This window comes from Tiliqua scincoides, chromosome 11 (genome assembly GCF_035046505.1).
Source record: "Tiliqua scincoides isolate rTilSci1 chromosome 11, rTilSci1.hap2, whole genome shotgun sequence".
Lineage (NCBI taxonomy): Eukaryota > Metazoa > Chordata > Lepidosauria > Squamata > Scincidae > Tiliqua > Tiliqua scincoides.
Window position 1 is genome coordinate 7,053,712 of NC_089831.1, and position 24,102 is coordinate 7,077,813.

The 24,102-nt window shown below is 47.1% G+C and overlaps 1 protein-coding gene across 2 annotated transcripts in view; it reads left to right on the top strand.

Annotated features, from left to right (window-relative positions):
* The window catches only part of SLC39A14 (solute carrier family 39 member 14), a 52,921-nt gene that overhangs the window by 1,743 nt on the left and 27,076 nt on the right, over nt 1-24,102 (top strand). For both annotated transcript variants that reach the window (XM_066639236.1, XM_066639237.1), the window contains exon 2: nt 21,704-21,825. The gene's annotated coding sequence lies outside the window, so the exon portion shown is untranslated. The remainder of the gene's footprint in view (nt 1-21,703; nt 21,826-24,102) is intronic.

Here is a 24,102-nt window from a genome sequence, read left to right on the forward strand (position 1 = left end):
TCAGCACCATTGCTAAGAACGTGAGCGGGTCTGGGACACCATCTCCTGGTACCTGAAGGAGTACACCAGGTGCCTCCCCCTTTACTTGGTAGTACTCTAGTCCAGCTGTCTTCAACCCTTTTTCGTTCCTGTAAGTTGGGTAACCCCTGTAACCCCTGCTAATTGGGTAAGAAGCACTTTTTCAAGTGGGTGCTCCTTTTTTTAGCAGGGGGAGAGTAACTGGTCCACCTCACCCCAGCACTGTCTGTTCTAGTGGCTGTCTGCTGGTATTCCTTGGCATCTTTTTAGATTGTGAGCCCTTTTGGGACAGGGAGCCATTTAGTTATTTGATTTTTCTCTGTAAACCGCTTTGTGAACTTTTAGTTGAAAAGTGGTATATAAATACTGTTAATAATTAATTAATAAGTTGCTGTGACCCCACAGCTGAGGCTTCATGACCCCACTGTGGTCCTGATCCCAAGGTTGAAGAACACTGATAGAAGCAGAGGAGCTGCTGCCTCTGGAGTCCAAGTTGCCCAGTGTTGTCAATCTTGGCTTGCAGCCACTTTCCAGGGTTTTAGGCAGGAGTTTTCTCTGCCCTGTGCAGTGACACCAAGGCTTGAACCCCCAGTGGATCCTTCACTGCTGTCTGTGGTCTCCACACTGCCTATGACTTCCACAAGAATCTGGCTCCAGGCTCCAGTTCACCCATCCTCCCCTCCAGCGTGGTGACTAACTGTGCAGCCTGCCAACCCAGCGCTGCCCCACTCTATTTCCATGCCCTCCCTCCAGCCTGTTTGAGTCATTGTCTGTAGGAGGTCCTCTTCCACCCCATCGTGCACCCAGCCAGTGCACCTGGCTGCTCACTCAGCCAGTTCGCACACGCCCAGGGACCGCACGTCACCATCCTGCCCAAGTAAATGGTGCAGATGCCTTCAGTGAGCAGCCTTGCATTCTGGGAGTGACTGACCCATTCAGCTAGCCCTACCAAATCCCCACCAGATCTTACCCTTTGTCCCTAAATGGCCCCTATTGACCAGCTCAATTCCCACACAACTTACATCATTTTTCCCACATTTTTATACTGTCCTTTCTCCAACGAGCTCAGGGTAGTGTGCACAGTTCCTTCCCTCCTTTTGTCCTCACAACAGCCCTGTGAGGTAGGGGAGGCTGAAAGAGAGTGACTGATGCAAAATCACCCAGGAGGCGTGGTGGCTGACTGGGGATTTGAACCTGGATTTTCCAGGTCCAAGCCCATAACCACTACACCATTGTAATAAGGCTCTCCAGCAAGAAACACATATCTGCTTATCCCTCTGCCGCAATGTATGCCCGACTGCCCCTTATCTGAGACTGTCCAGTTTACATAAGAACAGCCCCACTGGATCAGGCCATAGGCCCATCTAGTCCAGCTTCCTGTATCCTGTGGTCTTTCTGCAAGGACCCACATCCTGGGCCCAAGGCTTCCACACCCCTAGTGAATAACCACATCATCTGACTGAGCTGTTTACCTGCTATGCTGAAGGACTCCATCTGACCCTACCCAGTGTATCCACACATCTTTTCCTATCTATATCCTGACCTGTTCAGTGCCCCCATTACATACTGGGGTGCCACCTCTTGTGCACCTTCACTCACTCTCTTTCCCCATATTACCTTCTCCTGTGTGGGAAGTGAAATGTCAGGTCCTTTTTGAGGGATGATGGGATGAAAGAGGATCTTGGATGTCTGTAGACTAGGCAGATAGGCAGTGTCACTTGGATGAGCGGCAGTTGGGGGTGCAGTGGGGCAGATCGGAATTCCTGGTAGATGATACTGGGTATGTTAGGATGTGATTGAGCACCCTTGGGGGGAGGGGGGAGGTTCCATGAGTTTACCTGAAAGGCTTGCAGGGTATTTGTGCTATACTATAGTGTGTGCTAGGTAGGCAGGATACCTGAATACCACCTGGGTAGGGCTGATGTGCACTGTGGGATTATTGGGGAATTGGGGTCTCTTAAAGGGGGTGTTTGTTTTTGCAGTAGAAATATAAGTGTATCACATAAGTCACTTCCTTGGCTAAAGACAATCAGTTGTCAGAGTTTCTTTTCTGAAGGCAAAATTATCGGTTTGCTGGCAAAAGCAAAATCTTTTTATTTAAATTGTAATATAAGGATCAATTAATAAATGCAGAGTCTGTGCTTCATTTGATGGTTTGATATCCCACAAGTGTGGTTCATAAACATGCTTGATAAGCTGAAACTAAAGTTGCTTTTTCATTCTCAAGTATAAACCTATAAGAGTTATTGTGTGACCATGTAATAAAGGCTCTTCTTTGCATCTCCTCCAGTCTTGCCTAAGATAATGAAGGGTATGCAAGAAAGAAGACTTTGGGGCATGGGTAGGTTCATATCGGGAAGAGTGGCTCTTCTGGTTTCTTGTTCCCAAGCTGTTTAAGGCATCAAAGGTCATAACCAGCACATTGAACCGACCCTAGAAGCAAACTGGTAGCCAGAACATCAAGGGATCACGTGATCCTCTTTGGGGTCTGTTGGTCTGACCATGTCAGTCCGCAAAGTGTGACCAATTGCACTGGTTGCCAGTAGGCTTCTGGGCCCAATTTAAGGTGCTGGTTGTTACCTTAGAGCCCTACATGGCATAGAACCTACACGGTTGCCTTCTCCGTTGAGAATCCTACTTAGAAGGGGGTCCTTGGAGGGCATCTAGTCCAACCCCCAATTAGTGCAGACAACTGCTACAGCATCCCTTAGAGGTGGCCATAACTGTGAAAACTTCCAGTAAGGGAGATCCACAACTACATGAGGTAAAATTTTCCAGTATCAAGGAAGCTCTTAGAGCTAAGAAATTCTTCCTCATGTTATAAATACCTGCCCTCATTCCTATATCTGGAGCCTTGCTTTGGGTCCCGTCTTTTAATGAGGCACAACTGACAGGAAGAAGGAGCAGATGCAGGAATTGTGGCTACCCACATTGCCCTCGTATCAGAAGAAAGGGGATGTTTGTGAAGATTTGCTGTAGTGCGCCCATACATGTGTTTGTGTATGTCAACTGTTTCTTAAAGACTGAAGTATGTGTGTGCGGAATTAGGTTCATGTTTGAAGACTTTGCATTTTTATCTTTCAAATATCCCTTGGGTGATATGAGCTCTATCTCAAAATGTGTCAGGAGCTTATAGTTCCTTCAAGCAAAAGCTTGCCTCCCGCCAGGCATCAAAGACGGCCACTGTGACTTTTCTTGTGGGTTTACCCACAAGGGTCTTATCTTACAGTGACATTGGCATTTGCTGTGGCTTGCTGCCTCAAATGTGCTGAAGCTGGAAGTTTAGGAGTTGGCAAGTAGCAGTTTCTGTTATGAATTCCAGCCTTAAGTAGACCTGTTGGGTCAGGTGCTGATCCCCTTTGAGAGAGGCTGAGATCTGGTTTGAAACTAGTACAGTGGCTCCCAAACTTTTAGCACTGGGACCCACTTTTTAAAACACTCTATTGCAGCGGTTCTTAGACTTTTAGCGCCGGGACCCACTTTTTAGAATGAGAATCTGTCAGGACCCACCAAAAATGATGTCATGACCAGAAGTGATGTCATCAAGCAGGAAGAGTTTTAACAATCCTAGGCTGCAATCCTACCCATACTTAACAAGGAGTAAGTTCCATTTACTGTCATTGTTAAAAACATATACAGAGTAGCCTGTTCAAAGTACAGATCTGTAACATTTCCCCAATGCAGTCACATGCAATGGTAGCATCAAGTCTAATATATAAAAATAAAATATTGAAATGAATGGGAACTCACCTGAAAACGACTCACAGCCCACCTAGTGGATCCCTAGTGGGCCCACAGTTTGAGAAACACTGCTCTGTTGGGACCCACCTAGCTTTATGAGGCAAAAAGAAAGTTTCACTTTACCAGCAACTCAAGCCTCTGTTTTTATTGTTTTTACTGTGGTGGGGGGACCGCCTTCTGGAGCATTTGTTGAGCTCCATGTTCATATGATCGAGACCATTCTGGTGACCTTGTGTTCCCCTTCACCTGGCTTTCGGTAAGAGCCAAGACCCATTTGTCTACTTACAAGTAAATGTGCACATGTGGCTCAGTTTCACTTTCCATAGCAGGGATAACAAACTTGTTTCATACAGAGGGCTGAAGTTAGCATTCATGGTGCTTACTGAGGGCCGAAAGTTACATCGTTAAGCAGAAAGTGGCATTAAGAACATAAGAAGAGCCCTGCTGGATCAGGCCAAAGGCCCATCTGGTCCAGCTTCCTGTATCTCACAGTGGCCCACCAGATGCCTCTGGGAGCACACAAGACCAGACCTGCATCCTAGTGGCTTCCCTTGCATCGGGCATTATTAAGCAGATGATGGCCAGAAAGAAGCACTTTGTTCTCACATAGAAACTCATTAGCTGCAAATGACAGAAGAGAAAATGTGGGAATCTAGATCATCTTTTCAAGGTATGAGAGATCCCAATTATCAACCTGGGAGGACCCAATTATAACTGGGGCTGAATAAATTGCTTCCTGGGGCCACATTCAGCCCACAGGCCTTACATTTGGCACCTCTGTTCTATAGGGCTCAATACGTTTTCTTTGGCAGCTATCAGTGTGTCATTTTTGTGACCCACCAAAAACTGGGTCGTGACTCATCGTTGGGTTCCGACTCACCGTTTGGGAACCACTGAGTTGCTAGAAGCGGGCAGGAGTCCACCCTGCCCTCTCTTTTCCTCCATATGTAAAGGGTAAGACTTACAGGTCTTTATCTATCACACTCCCTAGTGAAAACCTAAAAGGCTTGAGCTGGTTTGTCTGCAGTAGATTGCTAAAGGCAGTCAGTGTTCAGCCTTGGTTTTAATGTACTGGTGAAAGTATCGGTGGCACAGAAATGTTGCCTTTTTGACTGCATTGTCGTGATAACTGTCTGCCTGCTGAGGGGGTCTGTGGCCTCCTGCGTAACTGTCTTACCCGAATGACGGAATGCAGCGTAGGTTATCAGGAGGTATGGAGGAGTGAAGTGGGGGGAGGCCTTGTGACTTGATTGGGGCTGCTGCGGAGTTGGTGTTGGCAGCTCCTTGGCATAGCAGGCTGTGTTGGCAGAGGATGCTTGTAGCAGCTTGCTTTTAACTGGCTTGCAATAATGAGAATTTGGGGGACATTCTAAGCAAGAGGTGGCTTGTTTCCCCTTCTTGCCCAAAGAAAAGTTTCTTCTCTTTTTTACCCCCTTTAAGTTTCTTTTGCTGGGTCTAGCCAGACAAAGCTCAGCCACCTTCTCTTGGGCCTTCCAAAAGCAGGCAATTAGAAAACTTGAGATTTTGAGTATATTTTTTTAAGTTCAGCTTCATTACTGAAAGAGATGCCTTGGAAGTAACAGATGCTTGGAACGTAGGAAGCTGCTAGTTCATATTTATTTCTCCAGAACTCTGCTTTGCCTCTCAGACGGCAGGGGACATGAAGAGACTGTTTAATAGGGGTTGGCAACCTACGGCCCACAGGCTGAATCCAGCCCGCCACCTAAGCTTATCCGGCCCATGTGAAGCTCAGTGTGAGGCTTCACCCCCTGTGGAATTTGCTGTGCACCAGTCAGGGAACAGCAGAGCCGCCTGCCCAGGTTTGTGGAGCCTTTGGTAAAAAGGTTGCCAACCCCTGCTTTGCAATACAGTCAACTGTGTCTGAAATATGACTGTTGACAGCACTGCAGAACTACTGACATCTTCCACTTTATCCCTTTACATCTTTCTTGGTGTATCTTAATGGCAACAAGAACCAACAATGGATCTGCAAGTCCCTGATTAGAAAACTCATCTCCACCATCCCTTAGCTAGGTAGTCTTGCTGCCCAGTCCTGTCATCTATCTGTGACAGCGGAACTCGGGTTCTGCTATTGTAAATGCAATGGTACTACCAAAAAACTTATGCCACTGCCAAGTGTGAGGGAGTTGGCATCCTTTAGCTCCCCAAATGTGTGAATGACCTGGTTGTCCTGGAAGAGGTAAGGGGGCAGAGGACAGAAGATTAGGAGGTGGGAGGGCTGCGGGCAGGCTGAAGGTGATGGATCTTAAAGCCAAAGGCGTATGCCAAAGTCTATCCCCAGTTTTCTAACTCCCCTTTCGTTTCCTTGGAACATAACTGGGGTGAGTCCGAGGAGACCCACAGGATCAGGTGGCCTACCAGGAGATACGTTTATGTCTTACATGTTGTTGGTCTTCTGGTTGCCACCCTCGAGCATTTGCTCTGCAGCTATGGAGTGACAGTGCATAGGATTGGGCCACCAGTAAACCACTCTTTCTTGGCTCCTGCATGCTTTTCCATTTTAAGTAGGGGGATTATAGCATACCGATCTACCTTGTAGGGTTGTTTGTAAAGATTTCCAGCAAGGCAAGGTGTCGTACACTTCGTACACTCTCAGGGTTTTGGGGTGCTCAGAGTTCTTGGTTCTCAAACCCCAGAGCCCTCAAGGACCCCTGTTCGGTAGTACTGCCACCACGCTATATGTGCCAGTGTTTCAGTCCTGGGACGCTGAGACCCTCTAGGCTTAATTCTATCCCTTGCAGGCACTGAGCACTTTCTTTAATTAAAGCCTCAGTCCTCAAGTTACTAGTCCTCAATGAGGATTTGGTAGCTTGCTGAACGGCTAGGCAGGATTCTGAACTTTTGTCCCCAACAGATAATGAAACAACTTAGCAAAAGGATTTTTACTTTATTAAAAACATAGGGTTACATAAAGTTACAAAAGGCAGCAAATGCTAGAGGCATAAAGCTTCGAGGAAACATATCAGCATTAAAATAACAAAGCTAACTGGCTATCTCTGTTATTCCCTAACTCTCACCTGGGTCAGCTTTCCTTTGTAGATCCTAAGAGGCCACATGGCCCTGGCAGCCCAGGCTCTCCGCCTGCAGGATGTTGCCCCCACAACCTTTTCCACCCAAAAGAGACCCACACACCCCTTTGGGCTTTGTTCTTATACTTCACATGTTAACAGGGTGGAGGTCACTCTGTACTTATTTGAACTGTCCAATCAGAAACCCTTGGGGGCAGAATCTTCCCGAAGTGGGGCTGGATGCTAGTCCTCTTAGTTTTTCCCCTCCCCACTGGAGATTCATGGGCACCTTTCTGTCTTCTTAGGTGCTACATTATCATCTTCCATTGAGTTGTAAATTCCTTGCAGCTAGGACCTGTTACTGGTTTAGCTTGGTTCAGGCTTTACATGCTACTAGGCCTAAACTGTACATATTCATGACACAAGGTATGCAAAGAACTTGATTATTTGGATGCCAAATATTTTTGTATCTCTGCAGCAAGTGCAAAGAAGTGAGGTGGGGTCTTTAATTCTCCTGGTGTGGAGATGTTTTCTGAGCAGTGGCTGAGCCTGGCGATAAGGAGCGGGGGCAGAGCAAATCTTCTAATGCCCATAATACATCATTTTATTGTCACTTCTATAACACTTGGAAGTGTACACAATGCTTCTGAATTTTTGCCCAAGGCCACGAAAAAGTCAGCACTTTCCATTTCACCTTTATCTCTCCCTGTTCCGCTGCAAAGCCTTCTGTGTGTGCGTGCACTGAGTCACCTCAACTTTCCTCCCCTCTGATTGCAAGCTCAGGTTTGTTGCTAAGTTCTTAGTATACACTGGATTTTGTGTGCAGTTTGCACCTGTATATCACCAGTACATTTTACTGCAGTAGACCAGAAGCAAACAAGAACTAGAGAACGTGGCCAGAGATGGTCACAGTGTAGCCAGGTTGGGGGTCACCGTTTACTTCTGCTTAAAAAAATTAGCAAGGGTGCATCTGATCATAAAATGTTAGTGTTGGAAGGGACCTTGCAGGTAATCTAGTCTAACCCCTGCTCAGTGCAAGTAACTGCTGCAGCATCCCTGACTGGTGGTAGTCCATCCTCTGCTGGAAAACAAAGAACCCCACGTAGCAGACTGTTCCAGTGCTGGATGCCTTTGACAGTTAAGTTCTTGCTTGTGTCTCTCTTGAATCTACTTCCCTGTACTTTCAACCCCATTCAAGCTTATCAGTGTCCTCTATTAAAATGCAATGCCCAAATGATACTGCATGCCCTTGGTATCAGCGTGGGTACCCAGCCGTTGTCGTTCCTCCCCCCCAGTGGATACTGAATTCTGCAGATAATTCAGTTCATGGGGGGCCCTCAGAGGACCTCCTGGACGCGGCCGGAAGTGGTTTGCAGTTGTGTCTAGAAGATGTTCTGAGGTGCGGAGAGCCTCCTTGGGCCCCAGAATATCTCCGGATGTAACCGGAAGGCACTTCTGGTTGTGTTCTGGAGGTCCTATGAGGCCTTCTAGCCGTGGACACAGGACCCACGGATACTGAAATCTGCGGATGCCGAGCCTGCGGACAAGGAGGGCCCATTCTATTCCATGTGAGGTCACAGTATTCCAAGTGGAACTATTACTGTTTTTTTTTAGTGCAGCCCAGCATTGCATTAGCCTTTTTTGTTGCTGCGTCACACCAATGGCTCATGTTCAGCTTGTGGTCGACTAAGGGCCCAATCGTATCCAACTTTTCAGCACTGGTGCAGCTGTAATGCAGCCCCAAGATAACAAATGTTCCCATACCTTGAGGAGGCCTCTGTGACTGCCTCCCCACCACAGCATGAAGTGTATGCCCCACTGGTTCAGCTGCACCGGCACTGGAAAATTGGATAGGGTTGGGCCCTAAGACTCCTAGATCCTTTTTGTGTGCTGCTCCCAAACCAGGTTTCCCCTGTCCTGTGCTTGCACCTCTGATTCTGTGTATGTGACTTCTGTATGTGTACATACGAGGTATGTCTATTAAATAACGAGACTGATTAAATAACTCACCGTTATTTATTGGTATTACAAATTTAATGTTTGTCCCCTTCAATATACTCCCCATTTGCACTAATACATTGCTGTAGTCTTGTTTTCCGCTGGTCAAAGGCATGGAGCAAATCAATTTCGATCAGTTTCAGCATATCTGCCATTTTCTTCTTTAATGCATCAACTGACTCAAAATGTGTCCCTTTAAGCACTGATTTAACTTTTGGGAAAAGATAAAAGTCGCAAGGTGCTAAATCGGGCAAATATGGAGGATGTTCGAGTGTAATGTGGCTGTCGGTCAAAAACTGCTTCACAGAAAGTGCTGTGTGAGCAATCACATTGTCCTGGTGAAGATTGTAACCATTTTTCCACAGTTGCAGCCATTTCTTTCTGACTCTTTCTCTCAGCTTTTTCAAAACTTCCTTATAATAGTGCTGGTTAACTGTTGTGCCTTCTGGAACCCATTCTTCCAAAATTACACCCTTGATATTGAAAAAAACAATGAGCATTGCTTGGAATTTTGACTTGCTTTGACGAGCTTTTTTCATTCTTGGTGATGATGGTGTTTTCCAGTGCATTGACTGTCTTTTGGTTTCAGGATCGTACTGGAAGATCCAGGTCTCATCACAAGTGATTACTTTATGAAACAGGTTTGGGTCTGCATCAAGTTGCTGCAGAATGTCAACACAACATTTCTTGCGACGTTCTTTTTGCTCTTTTAAACTTAGCGTTTTTTCGGCACTCTACAGAAAACACAACCAAACTAAATGGCGACTCACAATCAACTGAACGTCATAGAGTGTTGCTGCTTGTCATGCAGGTTCAGACATGTTCAAGGTTACTACGTATGCAGTTATAACTGGTTCTGACTGCTTTGTTTACTACGTGGAATCACAGTCTCGTTATTTTATAGACATACCTCGTATGTCTTAGATGAACTTCGTCTTGTTGGTGTGGTTTCACTGATGGAGCCTGTTGAGATCATTTTGAATCCTGATGTGATCTGAATGGGCACACAGGTGTAATGGAGCACATTGCTGTAAAAGGAAAAGGCCTCTGTAATGGGGAAGGGATGGGGAAAAGTCCAGAAATTGGTCCTGGCAGGCTGTGTACAGTACTATTTTCTTTGGCTTGAATGCGAAGGGTTGACTGAAGCCGAGGACTTGGGCATGTGCAGTAGAATCTTTGGCCTCTTCCTTTTGAGTGACATGCCACATTGAGTTTCCCACATGCCATGTTCGTGAACAGCTTTAGCCCACCCTCCTGTCCTCCACATTTCCTCTTCTGTTCTTTCTCCTTCTTCCCTTTTCCAATTCAGAGAGTGGGAGAAGGACAGGAAGTGGCAGAGGCGAACGAGTGGACAGGAGTGAGTGTCTGTTGCCACTCTGTTGCCTGAGGCAGCTGTCTCAGTTGGCCTCATGGATGACCTGGCCCTGGTTGAAACTGAGAAAGAACAACCTGGATAAAAATAGTTGACTGCTGTGGGCCAACGTGTGCCTTGCAGGTGTGGACTGGTTTAATCTTTGTTAATGAAGATTTCGAGCATCTCAGGATGGAGACCCCTTATTTATTGTTGCTTTTATGTTACTCTGTGTAGCATCAAGCACCTCAGTGGTGCGACATGCATTAATTGTAGGTATAGTTGGCAGGTAATGCTCTGGGTTTCCCCACCCAGAGCTACCTGTAACTGAAGACAACCAGCAGAAGGAGGACGGTGAAGTGGCATGTGCAAGAATCTCCCTGTTCTTCCAGATTGCACCCCACACTAAAATGGCAAAATAGCAAAAGCACATACGCCAGGTGCACACAAACAAGGGCTTTGAGAAACAATTGCAGGTTTCTCACTCACAGAAATGAATCTGGTTTTTTATGGTTTTGCTGTTCTTACACTCCTCTGGTCCTTGGCCAAGCAGGACTTTTTTTAAGAGGCTCCTTTTCGGTTGAGTGCACCAGCCTCTGTGAGATTGGCCACAGCTGAGGCCAGAAATATTCCTGAGCATAGGAAAAGACAGCACCAAACAGGGATGGACGTGTACATGTGCCAGGAGGTCTGAACACCAACTGGGTCACATCCTTGCTTTGGGTCCTTTCTAGTACCCAGGAAGTAGAATTGTCGGGAGAAGCCAGGGGAGCTACTAGTGACTGGTTTGAATTGTCACAAACTCAGTAGCTTTTATGGCAGGGCTGTAGCAGCAGAGGAATGCCGGCACCTGATCATCCAACAACCAACCTTGCAGGGTTATCGCAAGAATAATAAATGATGTGAGGGAAGGCAAGGGAGGGGTGGTGATCTGTAGGATTGTAATACAGCTTTTAGATTATTTGCAGAATTGATTGCATGTGCTGTACTTCCATAGGTGGTAAAAACATGTTTGGTGTTAAGTTTTTTGAAACTTGAAGTGGCAAGCAAGGTCTGAAAGCAAATGCGTGCGAGGAGGCGGCTCCAAAGGGCTGCTTGGGTGCGCCTTGTGGAACCTTTGTCCTCTTCCTTTTGGTTGATGCTTCTTCCCGTTCATGGAGTGGGAGGAGCAGAGGCTGGCAGGTAAGGGGGCAGTGTTTGCAGGGTCTTGCGCCGTCCCCGGTTCCAACCATCTGGAACTATCTTGGCTGAGGCTGTCAGCAAGGCTGTGGTGCTGTGTCTCATTTTTTTGCCCCCTTCTGAAGTTCATTCCTTCTAAGAACAAATTTTAGTTCTGGGAAAGTTGATCAGGCTGGATCCTGCAGCCTGGACTGATGAGATCCTCGCTTGGTGGTGAACTGGAGACTGCAGGGGTAAGTCCTGACATCACCAGTTCCTGCCTCTCACTTCCCCAGAACCAGCAAGTATCCCCTAGTGGTATAACTGTAGGGCTGGAGGAGATTCAAATCCTTTCTACCCTCCCTCCCACTGGAGGCTTAGCCCACGTACCAATTATTTCAGTAGGTTGGCCTACTGTGGTTATTGCAATGACAGGGTGCGCTAAGCAGAGAGTCAGGGGGGCTGTCGCGTCGTACCAGAGGAGTTTGTGCAAGTTTGGCTTTGAACAAGCAAAGCTGAACGAGGAGCAAAAATATCGCCAGAGCCTCCTGATCATATCTGGGTTGTTGAAACGTTCCTGCTCCTATCATTTAAATGCATACTTTCAACTTGAGTTTATTCCAGACGCTGCCCATTGTTTAGATGAAGTGTTAGTGGAACATGCTGATCATCTACAGTTCTCTCGGCTTGTATCCATCTATCCAGTTGGAGTTGGGCCAGCCCTCTCCTGAGGCCAACTGAGAAGGTCGCCTCAGGGAGGCACGCTGTTTACCCACTCACCTCCATTGCTGCTGTCACTTCCTGGATTGGGAGGCGGGGAATGGAGCAGGAGAGGAGAGTTTGGTTGCCCCTGCCAGCACTATCTTCTCCACATTTCTATTTGCATTTGAGGAAGAGACTTGGTGCTAAGTGAGCGGCATTTGGCCTCCACCTCTCACCCCTAGGCTTTAACAGTCACCCCACCTCTCAGCCAGAACCCCATCCCAGAAACTGCAGGCAGAAAAAAAAAGAATTTCCTTTCCAGCAGAAGGAAGTTGGCTCTCTTTCTGTAGGCTGGAAGCAAGCAAGTGCATTTTGTCACCCAGCCATGTTTGGTGGTTAAAGGTAATTCCGGGGCAGCCTCTGCATGTCCCGCATTTACTCCTGGGGAGGGAAGGTATGTGGCTAGCACTTCCTCATCCAACCATCTCATTTGGTGCCATAATTCCTGTGCTGATTGCTCCGATGCCCAGGAGTGAGAGTTGCCCCAGTGGTCATCAGGGGAGGATTTCTTTCCTGCCTGAAGTGGCTGCAGCAGGATCAGTAATGCTGCACATGTTTTTGATGCTTCTTGGTGATGTGCCCGCCTCCTTGCCCCGGCGTTCCACAGCCACACGCTCCTTTGCCGTGAAATCCTTGTGATCGCATTTTGGCCTCAAAACCTAAATAATGACCGGGCCACACACTCTTTTTATAGCCTGCCCTTGGTTTTGTCCTGCTGTTCTCCATTTCCTCCCTGGCTTGAGTCTCTCCGCAGCCTGCCTGGTTTGTTCAGCCCTCCTGCCTTCACACTAGCAAGCTGTGAAGCTCGTGCCGTCGCCTGCGCTGTGTGGCCCATGTGTGTCTCCTGCTTGTTGACACTTGGGAGCTGGTGAAGAGGAAAATGTGAGCCATGCGACCTCAGTGACTTGTTGTTTCCGTGCATTCTGCGCGTTCGTGTTCTAAGAAGGCTTTTGGCTCGTCTCCTGAGTGTTTACAACTTTTGTCCGTTTTCCAACAGTCCGCTGAACCACATAGCTTTCTTTTCTTGATGTAGTTAACGTTCTCGGTTTGCACCAAGGGCAGTTTGCTCTGGTTTTCTCTGCGCTTCACTGTCTCTTTCGAGCACCCTCAAGAATAGCTGCCCAGGGTTTGGCATCAAAGTAAATGTGCAGATGGAGAGGTTCATCTGCATCCCTGCATCCACTTTACCGGATAAGAGGGAAGCCAAAGTCAGGGCCTCCTAGTTTTCATGTTGGGCCCAGACAGGAGAGAGTATCCATATAGCAATGAAGTCAAGGGCTGGAATAGCTCCTGTTGGCTTTTCCGTTTTAAATGCTAGCTGATCCTTTGAGATGATTCTGGGGCCCTGTTTCCAATCTGGTTAAGCAGGTGTCCTAGTTGGCCCGTACCATGGTTAAAATTGCTGCTTGCAGAATACAGTCAGTTCTCATTATCCACCAGGGCAGTAGTGGCCAAACTCTCCACCACTGCGCAATGGAAACGTGGTTGCTGTTTGGACCACATCTTTCCATTCTGCCTGGGTACCTTTTATGGTCCTCCCCAGTCGGGGAACAGTCGTGTCGGCCGCTCAGTGTTCCAGAAGGCCACACGACTGGACGTCCAGGCAGAGATGACTGCCCAGAGTCTCCCTGTTCCCTGTCGGGGAGGAGTACATGCAGCACCCGGGTGGAATGGTAAGGTCTGCTCACCAGGCAGCCCTGGATCTGGTCCTAGGGCCCTGCACTTGGGTTAGGTTCCTGGAAAGCCTAGTGGATACCAAATTAGCAGATACCAAATCATTGAGCCTGTGGTGAATAAAGGGGTTAAGTTCCAGGGGATTCTTTTCACCATACATTCTATCAACTTTTATGAACTTGAACCTTAACTTGTAGTGTATGGGTCTGGGTGACAGCAAGGGCTCATCAACATCAGATGTTTCCTCGTCCATGCCGTATATCACTTGATGTGAGGAAGGTTGTAGCTATGGTGATTTCTCCATGCTGGCGATCCCTCAACTCATTGAAGGCTGCTGGCCCAACAATGAGGCCTCAGAATTCAGCCGTGGGGAGGGGGTTGCTGCACCCATTCTCCGCCTCTACCTGTCTCTTGGCTCCTTCCCTGAACTTGTCCCAGCCCCACAGCAGCCCTCAGGTAGCCTTCCAGAGACCTCTCATCATTGCCAGTGTTGTGAAGGTTCAGCTGGAGTCCCTGAGGTGGTGCCCGAGTTGGTGGGGCAGGTCTGGAAGTGGATGCCGATGTGTCTGACAGTTCTCCACGGGCCAATACCAATGCCCATTTGATGTGGCACTCACACGGTATTCGTGAATAACGAGAACAGAGTCACAGCTAACAAGAGAGAGGTGGCAATTCTGCCCTTGCAGATAAGCGAATTGGCCTATAAAGAGAACTGGCTGTACTTGACTTTGGATAAGGTGGTGGGAATGCGTGCTTGGAAGGGTGGGAGGGGAGCATGAGGTTCCCACAGCTCGCTCCTGATCTGGTTAACCTTGGTGAAGCAGTTGTGAGCATTACGTCTGGCCTGGTGTGAACGTCCGCAGATTGGAAAAGGAGCCCTGATGGCTGGCAGAATAGTTCCATTCTGCATCCCAGACCTATTGGCTCCCCTTTATAGTCTCTTTTGCCCTCCACCCCTTTAAGGGCCAGAGCTGATTTGCGCTTTTTGGCAGTTGAGTCCAGGGGATGCTGCCAAAGCCTGGCGAATGTGTGCACCAAGGAGCCATAAATGACGGTGTTTACCTGGAGATGCGGATGTCCTGTTCATTCATTGTGCGTCCCCTGCAGCAAGCGCCACTTGAAGTGTGAAGCTGACTGAAGAGTGGAATGTGTCTGGTCTAGCCTTGGGGGTGTTTGAACTCAAACGGTGTGGATTGTGTTATCGCCCCTCAGCAAAAATGCTGGTTCGTGCCCTGGTCATCTCCCGCCTTTTGCTGCTGCACCATTCTCCTCTCTGCCCTTCCAGGGTCTCCCTATGGTCACCCTTGCCCCTGCCCTGCATTCTGCTGCCCAAATCCTTCCCCTTTCTTGATCCTTTGCCCAGGTCACATACATCGCAAAACTCTGAAATCCCAACTGTGGCTTCCTGCTCTCGGATTCCGTGCAAGCTCCCAGTCCATCAGTGGTGTAGCTAGAGGGGGTGCAAAGCACTAAGTTTTGCAGGGACCTCAGTGCAGCATGCAAGGGGCCCCTCCTTCCCCCCTTTGCAACCATTCCAAACACATGTCCCTGTTTTGCTCCCCCTGCCTGGAATGACTCCAGAGGGGAGGGTCCACTTGCAAGCCGCACAGAGGCTCCCTGCAAAACTTAGTGCTTTGCCCCCCATCTAGCTACACAACCGCAGTCCATGCCTATCAAGTCCTCTGTGGTTTGCCCCTCCTTACCTTTCTCTTCCAAAACTGCTGAGGATCTTCATTCCTCCACCTTCAACACCTGCCTGAAGGTCGTGCGCTCCCTCTAGTGGCTCTGCTTCTGACACTTCCCTCTCAGGTCATCTGTGGAATGTCATCTCAAAGCCTACCACCTAGTAAAGCCTTTGGCACTAGCCTGTACTGCAGCCAAGCCTAAGGCTACAATCCTGTACCAACGTTCCTGGGAATAAACCCCACTGAACACATTGGGGCTTACTTTGGAGTAGACATGAGTGGGATTGTACTGAAAGTACGTGTCCATGAAAAAAAAACACACACACGATTTCCTCTTCATCAGTATGTTTGCTATAAGGATTTTCATTTATCCATACTGCACAAATTAAGACCACCCTTCTTTATTGATACCAAAATTTTCAGTATAAGGTCTAGGAATGGTGGGGACGACGACACCAAGTCCCTCATGGAGGTAAGATCTACCTCCCATTTTACCTGATAGGTAGACCTTCCCTCTAGTTTGAGCCCTAGTGGCCGAGTAGTGTTTCTCAAACTGTGGGTTAGGACCCACTAGCTGGGCCATGAACCAATTTCAGCTGGGTCACGTTGCACCTAGCTCAGCTACCATTGAAAAGACAGATCTGAAAATACAGAGCTCCTGGGCAAGGCAGGCTCCCGGTGGGGGAAAGGCCTGGTGCTTTGCCCTGAATAGGTGGGAAGATGGGATGCTGATTGGAGAAGGATCCAAGCCTGTGTTCTGCTTTGACTTCCAAGCTGGAGTGTTTGAATTCCGACCTATGCAAAATAAACAGCTTGCGCGCTCTATGCAATGGGACCTTTGGCTGATTGCAGCTTAGCTTTGAAGCCTAAATTGATGATGTAACTTCTGGCCATGACATCACTGTCAATAGCTTCCAATTGGTCTCGACAGATTGTCATTCTAAAAAGTGGGTCCCGATGCTCAAAAGTTTGAGAGCCACTGTTGCAGAGCATCATGCACACTCATGGTGTTGTATAACTCAAGAGCAGCCTGTAACTTTCGGTGCAGTCCCAGTCGCTCTTCAAGGCATTACTCCAGCCTCCCTGTGTTTGAGTGTACATTTTATGGCCAGAAGCTGTTTTGGGAACTAACAGTGCAGTCCTGTTTGTGTCTGCTTGAAAGCAAGTCCTACTGAATTCAGGTGACTGATTGCACTTTGACCCTGCATCCTTGATTCTTCTTCTCAGGTCGATTCTTCCACCTGAGACTTTGTGGGTGAGAAAAGTGAATTCTCCCCCTCCCCTGCCCGCTTCCAACCTGACTCTGTTTCTCAAAGAATTCCTGACGCTTTTTTGAAACAAAGATCTCAAAGCTGAACTAAGCTCTTAAGCCCAGGAGAATGTCTATCCCTTTTTAATAAGAAAGCAGCAAAGATTGTACAGAGGCACTCAGTACTCCCTTTTGGTTTGCTGCGCTTGGAGGAATGACAGTGGGAACCCTCTCCTCCCATCTGGCTTGGAGTGCCACCGTGGAAGGGAATAAGGCTCCTCAGCGCTGGATGGATCAGGTTGGGGGTTGCCACTCTAGCAGTGGCTGTGATTGCTGCCTGCCTGGATCCAGAATTGTTCTGGGTCAGACTCCACAGGAGACTAAAGTGTGCAGCCCATCCGCAGAAAATGATGTTGAATGTGGCCATCGGCCTAGTGGATGGGCGTGGAGGTGGAATTTCTCGCTAGGCTGTTGACTGGGCGTTTCTTCGAAGAGCATGACTTGCCAACAGATACACATGCCTTTTGTGAGCTCAGGGATGGAATCCTGTCCTTTCCCTGTTGATTATGTGCTGCCCCTGTAAATTTATCCCCCCCCCATGCTAGTGCAACTTTCTCCCAAGAGCAGAGAGAGGCTACCTCTGAAACCTAGAGTTTAAGAACGTAAGAAGAGCCCTGCTGAACCAGGCCAAGGGCCCAACTAGTCCAGCTTCCTGCATCTCACAGTGGCCCACCAGGTGTCTTGGAGAGCACATAAGACAATCCTGTTGCCACTCCCTTGCATCTGGCATTCCAGGATAGGCTACCTCTGAAATCTGGTGGTTGCATACAGCCATCGTGGTTTATAACCTGTGGTAGACTTTTCCTCCATAAATCTGTCTGATCTCCCTTCAAAGGCACCCAGGCCAGGTGCCATCTCAACATCCTGTGGCATGACGCCATTATTTCTTAGGCCAGGTAAATTCTAGCAATTGTCTTTAAATCTAAAATTTCTAATGTCTTGACCACTCCATGCTGAAAAGCTGCCAAATGCCTCTTGGGGCTCTCTCCCTTGTACCATGAAATTAACTGCATCCATGGCTGCCTGTCCTCAGCTTTTGCCACTGGTTTTAGACTCAGTGGCATCACTAGGGTTTGCTTCACCTGGTGCGGGAGATCTGTGCGTCACCATGAGGGACTTCTTCCAGTGTACTGGATGGGGCAATGCCCTGGTGAACATGGTAATGTATACCATTGCCCCATTGCCGGTTCTTTTTCCCTATAACTTTTGATAGAATAGAAATATTTTGATGTGGTTTATTTCATTGCATTCTGCATAAAATTACACATTGAATGATATAGAAAATGATAGTATTACTTGAAAATGCCAAGATCTTAAAAATTTGGTCCAGTGGTAGTGTCACTCCCATGCACATCACCTGGTGTGGCCTGAGCCCCCCTAGAGATGCCACTGAGTTTAGTGGCCAAGGCTTATCTTTTAAAGTGCTAGGTACTTCCTGAGGAATTATCTAGAATAGAGGTCAATTAGGCTGTCTTGGTAGGTCACTGGATCATTTTTGGTGAATCTGCAAGAATTTCTTGTTCCCAGTGGTTTAACAGTGACAACTACAAAAAGGGTCTCCCCCCCCCCCTTAAAAAAAATAGTCTCTGATTTATAGTAACTCAGATGTAAATATTGTATATTTGGGGCCCATCTCATCATATGACTCATGGTGTGCAGAAGACAACTGGCTCCGTCTCTAAGCTAGCATTTCCTGTATGACTCCATCCCTTCAGCTACTGCTTTGTGGCCTGACTCTGGTTGGTGATCCTTGAGACTGTGGTCTTTAAAAAAAAAAGAGTTCTTGCAAGCCCAAAGTCTCTTCATTGCTGCTGTAGCGGAATGTGAATTATGGCTGTGCTGTGGCTGTCCTGCCAACATTTATTTCAAATGCATGTGAATGGGTTTGAAAGGAGTGTGAAAAAGAATCTGCAGATGACCTTCCTGGGGAGATAATGCAGTGTTACTGCTGTGTTGAAGGTTCTTAAAGCCCCAGTGTGAGTTCTCCTCCTGCGCCTTAGGCAAAACTCTTCTTTCTTTTGGAGGCTGCTGGGATCAGCAGCTTTGGACAGAGCTAACTCCTTTGCCCAGGAGTATGTGCTGGTATGTGCTACTTATGTGCTGCTTCCATGGCCAGCCTAAGACCTCTGGAGATTTGTGATTGGGCATCCCAATATTTTCATTTTTACCTACAGGAAGCCACGAGGGGCTCTGAATTGGCAGGCAGCAACAGGGCTGGGGTCTCTTTCTCTCTCTGTGCATAAATGTCAGTTCTTCCCAAGATGCCACATCCCTGGTTTAAAGTTCCCCCTCACCTTCCTATCTGTTATTAATCCCACTGAGGAAAGCATACGGGGTGGCTTTGTTTTGGCCCCAAGTTGAATTTGTCAAGTTTTGAGTTAATGAGTTGATAAATAAACATATACAAACGGACAGTGCTGGATTTAGACTTGGAGAGGCCTTTAGCCAGTGTTTCTCAAACTGTGGGTCAGGATCCACTACTGTGCTGCTTATGTGCTGCTGTGGGTCAAGAGCCAATTTCAGGTGGGTCCCCATTTATTTCAATGTTTATTTTATTTTTAATAATTAATGAATGAATGAATAAACCATTATTAGGCATAGATAGAGCAAACATAATTAGTCCTAATCCCGTTTATCAAAAACGGAGTTAAGATACTAAATTACTAATAAAACATTTACAGTTCAACATAAAATATCAACATTTTTGACAAATTACATTAAGAAGGCTTGGAAATCACCAAAAGTAAAAATTTAGAAATTCCCTCTAGCACATCTGGTGAGCAGTCATTTAGGAGACACTTCAGTTTTGCTATTTTTAATATATTAGACTTGATGCTATGTGACTGTATTTGGGGAAATGCTACGTATCTGTAGTTTTAACAGGCTGTTGTTTTAACAATGAGAGTCAATGGGGCTTACTCCTGGATTAGTGTGGATAGGATTGCAGCCTTTGGGATGTTTGGGGAATTTTTTTTTAACAGATCAGCAACTGCTTGGGAGGGTTAGGAGGGTTCTTTATTTTAAATACATTTTTAAACTTATTGTAAACTTTTAGTTTCATTGATTTTTTCATAAGGCAGGTGTGAAAAAATTTTCTGCTTGTTGATCCATGACATCACTTCCATCCATGACATCACTTCCAGGTTAATGACATCACTTCCAGTGGGTCCTGACAGTTTGTCATTCTAAGAAGCGGGTCCTGGTGCTAAAAAATTTGAGAATCACTACCCTAAGAAACTGTATGTAAAGCTTGTTAAAAAATTACACTGAAATTTGCTGCGCAAGCCATTTAAAAAAGGAGTATGTTTTTGTAAATAATATATTCAGCACACATAAAATTATAACAGGCCCCCCCACAAATTTTGGGGGGGTCCTGCAGAGGCCCTAAGCTGTAGATTGTTTAGTTTATGCCTAAGTCTGGTACTGTATAGGTCAGTGGTTCTCACACATGTGACCATAAGTGATATCATCAAGCAGGAAGATTTTTAACAGTCCTAGGCTGCAATCCTACCCACACTTACCCAGGAGCAAATCCCATTGACTTTCATTATTAAAAGGATATACATACCTGTACTTTTAATAAGCTACTATGTAACATTTCCCCAAATGCAGTCACATACCATCAAATCTAAAATATTAAAAAGATAATATTGAAATGAATGGGAACTCACCTGAAATTGGCACACAACCCACCTAGTGGGTCCCGACTCACACTTTGAGAAACACTGGATAGGTATTTTGTCTGTGTTTGGATGTACAAGGCTTTCTCCTTCCCTCTATGCCCACTGCAGAAACCGCAGTCTTCAAACTACATTGCTCAATTATTTCTTTTCAGTCACTATGAGTTCAAAATGCAGTGTGGAGCTGGCAGGGAATCTGCACATTTGCCTATGGGCTCCTCTGAGCTTTGTGCTAGCTCCACAGATCCCCTGTGTCGTGTGCTGCTGAAGTCTTGCAGGTAAACAGTCATCAAAGAAGATAATGGGTGTGTTGTCTGGGACTTGCAGAGCCCAACCTGGGGAAGATTTCTAAACTTTATTTTAACTTGAACAGTGTCTGGATAAGGCAAATGGTAAAGGAAAGAATAATAGAGTTTCATAGCCAGGAATTCCTGGCGTTGGGTTTTAGGGTAATTGTGTGACTGCTGCTTGTAGCTTTTGGCCTGCTGCCCTTTCCAAAATCCCAATTGAAGAGCACAAGTGCTGGTGAGGCATAGATTCCATCCTTGCATTTATGTAAGGTTAATGCAAACGTTCTGTGTCGGGGTAACAGCTATAGAGACCATTTTCAGTTGCAATTTTAGCTTGGGGTTCCTTATTGGCAGTGCTTTTGGGAAGCTGCTTGTAGGAAGTGTAGGCTTCTCAGCACCGTTTGTTCTAGACTTCAATGTCTGGATTTGAGGCCAGTGCGGTCCTTGGGACAGGGAATTGAGAAATCTGTGTCTCTGTGATCTGAGGCATCACGTTGGTCAAAGAGGATGGCCACGTGCCCCAGCAGCTTAGCCTAGATCCTAGAGCTTTTTTTAAAGACCCTGAGCTGAGAAACATCCAGCTCCGCAGGAATTGAGGGGTTTGTGTCTGTATCTTCTCCAGAACAAGTTTCTGGAGAAACTTGGTTGGAGAAACCAATCCCTTTTGGTTGCAGTAACAAATAGGTGCATTTGGGACTCTAGAATCATCCGCTTGCTTATCCAATGGCTTCTCCAGAAGGGCCATGTGTCATTGGTGGAGGACTGCTTGTTTTGGGTACTCGTGAATCTCAGGATGCTGGAGTCCGTTTGGTGTCAAAGGGAGCCTTGGCAATAAACCCGCTGAGTGCTCCGCACTCTTATATGTGACAGTGCAGTTCAGGACAAATCATTCAGCCTTGTGTGCGTGCTCTCTCCCTCCCTTGACTTTGGCTTCCTCTTTGTTTTTGCTTCTGCAGTTGAACAATGCAGGCAAAACCATGTCCAGTAACAACTGTCTCTTCCTTCCAGTTGGCCCCTTACAACGTCCCTGGCTGTGACTGTGTGGAGGGACCCTGAATTGTGTGCGACTGTTGCTGGGTTGATCCCATCAGCGCCCTGAGTCTTGCAGGCTGGCACTGTGGCTCATCCAGGTAAGAAGATGAGCTGTCTCCTTCCTCTGAGTGTTTGCACGCTGGACAGACTTGCTGTTTCCATATTAGCCAGTCTGGGCAGGTTTGTGGTATGCTGTCAGCAAACCCACAAATGCTATCCTTCCTTTCTCCTCCTCTTAGTTCCCTCTTTGGGGATGGGTTAGCGTGTCACTCTGGAGCCAGGTTGGTTCAGTTTTCCCTGGGTTGCTCTCGGAAGCAGCATCTCCTGGTAGGCTGGGGAAGGCTGCCTTCCTTCTCCCCAGCACAATGGTCTTGCAAGTCAGCTCACTTACATGCTTTCATTTTCCTATTTATAAAGCTGAGGTGAGAATCCTGCTCCATCAGACTTGCAGGGGAGTTGTGAGAGAGAGAATTAATGAATGTTTTAATGATGGAGGCTCCAGCTTGTACTAAATAAGGGTATACTGTCAGCAGTTAAAGAGAGGCCTGACATGAAGACCTGAATGTGGCACCAGTTCCTGGCAGATATATTCATAGCCCTATGGCAGTGGATCCCAAACTTGCCATGGTCACAGCCCCCTTCTTTTGCCCCACTGGGAATAAGTTAGGCGCTGCCAACTTGAATTGCACAAGATCTCATGAGATCTTGCATAATCCAAGATGTTGGTGCCTGGAAGAACCAGGAAAAAAAGGCCGCTGGGAACATTACGTGGCACCCCTGTGAGTTTGCTGCAGTGCCCTGAGGCTCACAGTTTGGGAACCACTGCCTTATGGTGAAGTTGAGGAATTATCTTCCTGCAGGCCATGGCTTCCCAAACTTTTTAGCACTTTTTAAAATGGCAATCTATTGCAACTCACTGTACGAGAGAGAGAGAGAGAGAGAGAGAGAGAGATTTTATTAATTAATAATAATTATAAATTATATATTAATAATAATTGGGGTCCTGTGCTCCCAAGGCTGCTAGAGACCTTACATACAGTATGTTTGTGTACATTTCCTAGACTCTCTCTAAAAATGGAGTTCAAGAGCTGTTCCCCCAAACCTTCCTATAGTCATTCCAGGGTACCCAGAAGGCTGAACTGCAGGGCAGAAAGTGCAGTTAGGAACTTCCAGGCCAGACAAAAGGCTGAAACTTTTGGCCTCCTTTGGAGGAGAGATCACTTGAGGCATCTGGTATCTTTGTACTATTTTGGTTTACTTGCAAATACAGAGGTTGGGAGAAGTAAATAGAGCCTCCTATGAGCAAGAACCAGTTGCATCTCCCCAACAAGCAGCTCTGCACCCAACATGTTTTGGCCCTTCAGTTGCTCTCCGTTCAAGCTGCCTCCCTCAGGAGCTGCTGGAAACTGATGTTTCTTTTTGCACTGACCATGCCTGGTGGGGGTAGGAATGAGGTTCCTTACATTTTCATCTTAATCCCTCCCATCAAGTGGAGATGCATGCTCTTGTAATTTCTCCCCATTTTTTTCTGTTAAGGATACTTTAGGGGATCTCTCAACTATTAGCTCACCCAAAGAAGCCTCAGCTGGTCTCCTGAATTATTAGCCCGTCAAATCAGTGACCATCCACATTAAGGACCACAAACTCACAACAGTGTTTTTGAGAGGCTAGTGTGGTGCTTGGGGAAAGTGAGGATTCTGCTGGTCCACAGCTTCAGCAGCTACAGTGGCTGCCCACTTGCTTCTGGTCCCAACTTAAGATGCTGGTATTAACCTTTAAGGCCCTTCACGGTTTGGATCCAGGCTTTCTGAGAGACTGCCTTCTTCCATACATTTCAGTCCTCCTTCTTAGATCTTCTTAGGGGACTCTTCTACAAGTGCCGTCTCTGCCCCAAGTGGGAGGGGTTGCGGCTTGGAAGCAGGGCTTCTCTAGTGGCGCCACAATTACGAAATCTTCCAGGAAAATTAAGAACTAATCCTTCCCTCATGTCTCTTCAGTGAGGGCTCAAAACATACAGGGGGTCCCATATCTGTGGATCAGGTCCACAGACACACACACACCCTGCATGCATCCCCTCCGGAGACCAGGGGAGCTTTACTCCCCTCGCCTCTGGAGGGTCCTCTGAGCCCAGCAGAGGATGGGGGTGGGGGGCAGGCATTCACCCATATCCACGGTTTCATGTAACCGTGGGGAGTTCCAAAATGAATGGGTAAGGGGCTGACCTGTACTTGATTCATCTGCCTCTAAAATACTGCTATGGCTTGACTGCTTCCCTGGACTAATTTATCCCTCCTCCCCTAGTGGCTCAACCACTAGGTAAACCACTGGGTCAACCCACAGTATTGGGTTTTTGTTTTTGTTTAATATTTGAGTAT